The 7540-nt window shown below is 35.9% G+C and overlaps 1 non-coding gene across 1 annotated transcript; it reads left to right on the top strand.

The window, feature by feature from the left end:
- The first annotated feature begins 5571 nt into the window (after positions 1-5571).
- Positions 5572-5680, top strand: LOC111814317. Its single transcript, XR_002819337.1, has one exon. It is a non-coding gene; the product is annotated as a U6 spliceosomal RNA (small nuclear RNA).
- The last annotated feature ends 1860 nt before the right edge of the window (positions 5681-7540 follow it).

The raw sequence follows: 7540 nt of genomic DNA, 5'->3' as shown, positions 1-7540 counted from the left end.
ATCCCTAGAAAAGCTAGGATCCTTGGCAACCCACTTGGGACCCCTTCTATTTCTCTCTTGGACAGAAGCTTGCTTTTCCTCAATAAATATGTTCTTCTCTTAACTTCTTCTATTCCCAAAATTTATTCTTTGATTTTAGAAAACACAAATTTGTACCAGAGAACTAGCAGTTTGTTAGCTTATTTTTTTAAATACCAGTAATCAAACTCAGAAACTCATACTTGCTAAGCAGGCACTTTGCCTTGCACCACATCCCTGGCTCCAATGTTTCTTCCACCTCTATAATTATGGCTTATGTGTAGGTGTATGCTCAATGGTTCATTAAAATCATATATAGGACTTTTTCAGAGGTGATTGAATCTAGAGTGCATAATTTTGGGATTGATTCATGGTGCAATGACAGGCTCAAGAACACTAAAATCAAAGCTACAAGTGCTATCTGCCCTAAGCAGCCTGCATAAAATATAAAGGAGAGAAAACATGGTCAGCCTTTCATACTTTGTTACCTTCTGTCTTCCACGAACTGTTTCTGTTCTTTGAGGGTTCTGTAATGCCACCTGACCTTGGAGCCAGCCAAGGATGGACTAAAGCATCTACAAACTATGAGCCAAATAAACCTTTTCCCCTTTGATACAAATGAAGGGCCATTTTGTATCTGCATATACAAAATAGTTAGGATAGATATACAACTACTTTTTATTAAATCAATGAGAAGAAAGATTTGTACTAATATTATTTGGACAAGATATCATGTCTGCATCTTGTATTATGAACAAACACTACAAAGACAACAATATGCAGTGTATTAATTATTGAAACTGTCCTACAAACCCTTTTTGAAACTGTCTCATTGCTATTTGTTTCTCAATAAAATTAATTTTAAAAAACTGAAAACACCCTTTTCCCCTTTAACACTGGGTGTCAGGTATTTTGTCTCAGCAATGAGAAATATAACTTGCCTGCTCTTACCATACTTAATGTAATTATTATGCTCACTCCTCCCACAAATTTTGACTTAAATAATAACATTATTCCTGATGGGAATAACATTATAATAACATTATTCCTATACTATGAGTGAAAAAGTAAGAATGAAAGAAGTAAACTACCAAGTTGAAGACAGGCACAATTTAATTTACGAACTTACCTAAAAGATAGACAACCTGACCAAAAGTTCACATTCTAAATCTTGATATTCAAGGAGTTATCTATGATCTCCCTAAGCATTCATTTAAATTGCAGTTACTGCAGAATTATATTGAAAATACCTAACAAAAGGTATTTATATCTTTTTGTTAAGCAAACTCCTGATGCTTATGACAAGAGACTTCTTTCACAGTGAACTTGTAGAACTCATCCTAGGAGGTGCCTAGGGGTAGCAGTGTCAGGAGTTGCTTCACAGAAACTGGTACTCCATTTCAATCTGGATGAGTTATATGGTGGCCCCTGGCAGTGTCAAATAGAGGCAACCTATGCTAAATGGGAAAGAAGGTGAGGAATAGAGGTACCTCTATGGGGTACACCAACAAAGAGTACCTAGGAAGAGACATTATTGTGAATCTCACAATCCACACAACACCAACCTGAACAGTACTTAGCTAGGGTAACTATTATTAGAAAAATATCAGACTGGTGTGAGATATGGATAACAAGGGGTAGTTCAGGACAAGAGCTACTTACCAAATAGTAAATATTTCAACAGCCAGTATGGCTAACTGGTAAACATTCCAGATATAGAGTGAAGGTTTCCTGTGATTGACTATTTCTTCTTCAGCAAGAAATTTTCTGTACCCCTTAGATGGTCTTTCTTCTGATAGAGTTAAGATTTGTTTTGTTTTAGATTTTTTTCCTAGAGTCTGAAAAGATGGACACCTAATTCTCTCAGTGCTCTTGAGCTTTTCTCTTTTTTAATTTTTTTTTTGTGTTTATCCCCAGTCATGTAAATTTGACTACAATGCAACTAGGGGTACTTTCCTATAAGTAATCTACATTAATCACTTGTTTACTTCCACATTTATTCATGAGAAATGGCTCCACTCTGAGTTCAACCTATAGCTTTTTATTTGTATATACTTAGCTGGCATTATTTTGGCTGCAGATGTATGGAGATTTAAATTCTGCTCCTTCTGCAGAATGGAGTGAAATTACATTGGGGGAAGGGAACATGTTATTTGCAGTACATTCTAAAACAGATTCCCTCATTACAGAGAAACATGACCAGCTCCACACTGCCTGCGTTGCAGCTTTAACACACCATCTGTCCACTTATTTGCAGGAGCTCAGAGGTTTCTCAATTCAAATTAATCAACTACACTCATGTTCTTGTATGTGCTGCAAAGCAGGTTATTTTAGGATTGAACTGTCTTCTTGTACAGCAGTTGAAAAATATCAAATTTGTGTATTTCTAAGGCTGCAGCATTTTTAGGTAGTCTGTCTCTATGTTGAACTACTTTTAGTATCCATGTAAGCTCTTAGATTGATATTATTTAATTTTCTTATTATGGTAATAAATGTTTTTAGCCTATAATGTAAATAGTTGAATTGCTCTGGTTTTGTTGTTTCTTGGCCAATTTTGTCTCCCTTTTCATGCTAGGATTTTTGCTTCCTTAATCGCCTTAAGTCTGTCTTAATTTATTTGCCTTGTATCTTCTCATTAGGACTCTCACTTTGTTGTCCTCTCTCTGTATTCTTTCTTTATTTATTTTTTCATTTTTTAAAATATTTTTTGTTTCATTTTTTGTTTTTTTAGCCAGGAATTGAACTAAGGACCTCACATTTGCAGGCAGGCACTGTGCCACTGAGCTATATGCTTAGCCTCAATATTTCTTTTTTAAAATTAGTGCCTACTGATATTCTATTTCAAATTCAGTTTTGCAAATCCTTGCATTGATTTTATTAAAACTTAGTTAAGAATATATTTATGATCTTTCTATTAATATTTAAACATAGAACTAGCCAATCTTTTAATCTGAGGATTAAACATTCAAACCATCAACTGATTTGAAAAGTATATATTTTTATGAAGAACTGCATAAATCAGCAGTATTTGGCCAATAACAGGGGCAAGGCCAGGAGTAAAAGCTGATATTTCCCACTCTAATTTCTCTACCTGTCACCCCATCACACCCATCTGAGTCTGTATTCTGTGCCATACACAAAATTAAGAGAGGTTTTAGGAACTGGTTATAGATTGAGGATACATAACCTTTGATCCTTGGGGGCAAATCTATTCCCTATAACTATTGGCTCAGGAGACTACAATTTGGGGATAGATCTGTGGAGAAAAGCAATTCCTCTTCCTTTTCCAATGTTCCTTCAACATGGACACATCCACCCATATGCTTTTCTATTATCAGTGATTCTGTGGTTGAAACCTCAGCATGGCCACATTCCAGGCAAGTTATTTACCCAACAATATGTTTTCAAAGTTTTAGATGCATGCAAGTTTTGCAACACAGTCATAGAGTCAGCAAGTTATAAAATATTTTGTGTGACATATGGCTTTAAATTTAACCAAAGAAGAAAGAAAAAGACAGGATGCTTTCCTGAAGACAGATTTTTGGCCCAAAGAACAAAAAATTTCTTCTCATTTCTATTTTGCTGACTATAATAAATGTTATATCAGTCTACAGCTTCCCAAACTGTTACATGATGAATGAGGGTGTAGGTAGTGGGAGGGAGGGAATGGGCGCTTCTTCTACCTGCCATCGTCCAATGCATCATCTAGAATGCACACTCCCAGTCAGGACAGATGACTTAAGGCTCATTCCAAGAGTGGCACAGCTAAGTGTGGAAAACTAAGCTGTGTTTGGATTTTACTTTGAACGTGCACTTGTTTCTCTCTCAACCACTGGAATTCTTTCAGTATCTATGCATCACAAAAGTTCATACTTCTCTCTCATGAAGGATACTGCTCTCCTATGAGCAACACCCAGGAGGCAATAGTTGTAATGGCTCATTTTTAATGTGCTCAAGACTGTGGAATTCTGGATAAATTAAAAGCTCAGTTATGTTTATGCAAAATCCCTGGATGGGAACATATCACATCAGAGTTGAGCTCCTGGATCAGTCTAGGCATCTTTGCATTGTGCTTGACAACTCCCATAACAGCTTAATCTCTCCAAAGAGTTACACAGTCTAACAGCATTTGAAGGGAATGTTTCTTTCATATTCCACTTGGTTCAATGAGATTAAATTGGGATAACTTACTAGACTAACCAATTAAGTAAATTACAAATATAGTAAATCCAATTGTTTGCAGTAAGAATCCCCAAAATTTTGTAATGCCTAATTCAGTAAGAATAGTAAGAAGCAAGCAACCTACAAAATGTTCTTAATTTGTAATTCCATGTGGTCATTTTCAATTTTTGTACAAAAATTATTCCAGTTACTGAAAGATTTTATAAAAATCAAGCAAGAATGTGACCACTTAATAAAGTCAAACATAACCAAAATCTTAAAATGATTGCAATCATAATCTTGTTTTTAAATTATAATCTGTAATCAAACATGATTATAGACTTTCACATTTCACAGAATTGTTATGTACTACAAAATTATTTGAGAGGTCCTAAGTTAACATAATACTATATATCAAGACTGTCATTTATCCTTTAGATAATTTCATTTCTGAATGACCATGTTCTCTGAATTATTCTGTTCTTGCTCAACTATTGTTATGGATTAGAATAAAATATTCACCAACTTCACCACCCCCCTCCAACTTCACCACCCCCCTCCCCAAAAGATATCTGTATTCACAGTTGGAGATTTGGGAGTTTTTAAATCATGAGGGAATTGATCAGGTCAATGGTTTACCTATTTGTAAGTTCATAAATAAATGTGCTGTTGGGTGTGTGGCCTGCTGGGAGGAAGTGGAGCACCACAAGTGTGACTCAGAATGACGTGGTCTTATCTCCGTCTCCCTCCTCACTGATTCTTCCTTAGTTCTTTGTTAAGGGCCACCACAAGAAATCAGCTCCCTCTTCCCTACATTTCTGCCCTAAGAGTCCTCCCTTTGAGCCAAGGACTGAAACGTCAGAAACTACAGTGCAAAATAAACTCCTTTTTTCTCTAAATTGTGTAGGTGAGGTGTTTTGTCCCCGTGATAGAAAGGATCTGAGGCAAATGGATCTAATGTAAATCTCTCCTCTGTTTCCATATTTAACCCAAAACTCGGTATTTAATGGAACACTGATAAGGTCCTATTAGCTGACTATTTAGGTAAGCCTCTTTAAATTCATTTCTCTTTTTTACCTTTAGTTATGATTTGTATCTAGATGCCCCCCACCAGCTTCTCTCATAAGCAGGCCATTTGGGAGATGATCAGATCATAAGGGCTTATTTTTTATTTTTTAAAGAAAGTACAAAATAGTAATAAAACAAAAAATTCAAATATACAGAATTTTCCTTAACAAAATAATATGAGTTTTGCAGTAATTGTTGTACTTCAGGGTTGTCTTCAAGTTGGTTGTTCATATTACCAGATGTATGCATGCAAAATTGGAAAAAAAAGAAATATGAGAGAAAAAGGGAAAAGAATTGAAAAAAGAGATAAAACAAATAAAGGATGTGCTCACTTTGGCAGCACATATACTAAAAATTGGAATGATACAGAGAAGATTATCATGGCCTCTGTGCAAGGATGACACATGTTTTTCTGGAGAGAAACCCTATGAATGTAAGCAATGTAGGAAAGCATTTCCTTGTCACAGTTCACTTGTAACATAAAAAGAAGACACATTTTGTAGAAATCCTATGTAAGCAACGAGTGACACCTGTCTCCATTCAGTGATTTTTCAAAAACAAACCAATACACACTTTGTGGAAATCCTATATGTATAAGAAATGAGTGAAACTTTCACCAATCAGTGATTTTCAAAGAAAAAAATCTCTCTTGAAAGGAATCTATCCTATTTATGGAAACAAGGTGGGAATACATTCAGTGTAGACAGATACTAATACATGTCAGAAATCACTAATAAGCAGTGTATGTATGTATGTAAGCATTATGGAAAAACCTTCAGTTATCCCACTTAAGAAAGATATTAGAGTCATAGTGGTATATTAACTATGAATATGTAATGTGACACATAAGAAGGGATTCACAGTACAGACAAGCTCTTTTAAGGAATAAAGAACATCTTCAGTACAGACATCCATCATTATATATATGGATGTAACTATGGTGGAGAAAATCTGAATATACCATCACCTTAAATACACTAAGGAAATCAAACTGGAGAGAAATCCTATGTAGAAAGTATGAGAAAGCATTTTGTGTTTCCCATAACCTCAGAAGGTGTGAACAAATTCAAACATAGAGTAAGTTAAGGAATGTGAGAGCCAGCGAGATAGTTCAGTAATCTAAAGTGCCTGCTTGGGCAAGCTTAGGCAAGTGCAGGGACCTTGCGGTTGAATGCCTGGCACCACATGTCTGCCAGCCCTGCCCACAGGCATATATATATGCCTTGCTTTCTTAAGAAAGCTATACAGTGTACATTGTCTGGAACAACTAGTCATTTCTCACCATGTATATATTGTGGTAGCACATACTATCATTTTGATTCATTCATTTTCCAAATCAACACAGTACTGTGAGAAGTCATCTACATACAGGACATACACAAACAATAAAGCAGATTGGAGGGCCAGGGAGCTAGCTCAGTGGCATATGTGCCGACATGGCAAGTGCAAGGTCCTGAGTTTGATCCTTGGTATCCCCCCACCCACCCACCCAAAAGCAGATTGGATCAAAATGCTGTATGAAATGTTCTCAATTATATCATTATCAAAAATTTTGAATATTTCTTGCATAGTGAAAATTTGCATAACTAGTATGAAAATGTGTCAATTATTTCTGTGTAAAATTTTGCAGAAAACATACAATCAAAGGGGCTCCACTAAAAGATAAACGCATTGTGTCTATCTGTAACTCATGCAGGTCTCAAGTGTACATATTTGCAAGTTTTAATAAGTTGTATTTCATAATTCTGCGTGTGTATGCAATAAAAGTGGAGCTCATTATCATTTTAACATTTTTGTTAACATTTAAAAATTAAAATTTAAAAATTAACATTTTTTTGTCTTCATTTTGTACCATGATAGATTCATAAATTAATTGAATTGTATTTCTATTCATGCCAGGAGGCTTAATATTTTTGCAGGGCTATTTTGTTCATTAGAAATTCTAGGGAGCCTGCTGGTTAGCTCAGTTGTTTAGGCACCTGTTCATGCAGACACAGTAAGGCACAAGATACTGCAGTTCGATCCCCAACTCCACATGCCTTACCAGACCGGCATTAAGGCAGCCTGAACCAGTCCTAAGAAGAAAACAAAAATTCCTTGTCAACTTATGTCCAACCAAATAACTCATTGGATTAAAGCACCTGCAAGCAGGCTTAGGGGTCTGGGATTCGATCCCCGGGCCTGCTGTGCCAGCCCTGTGCTCACGCCTGCAATTCCAACTCTTGAGAGGCTGTAAACAGGCAGATCACTACGAGATGGATCTAGTAGTGATACTCTGAACACCCTGTAGACC

This window comes from Octodon degus, unplaced genomic scaffold (assembly GCF_000260255.1).
Source record: "Octodon degus isolate 3935 unplaced genomic scaffold, OctDeg1.0 scaffold00289, whole genome shotgun sequence".
NCBI classification, from domain to species: domain Eukaryota; kingdom Metazoa; phylum Chordata; class Mammalia; order Rodentia; family Octodontidae; genus Octodon; species Octodon degus.
Note: the sequence above shows the minus strand (reverse complement) of the source record. Positions and strands in the feature narration are given on the sequence as shown.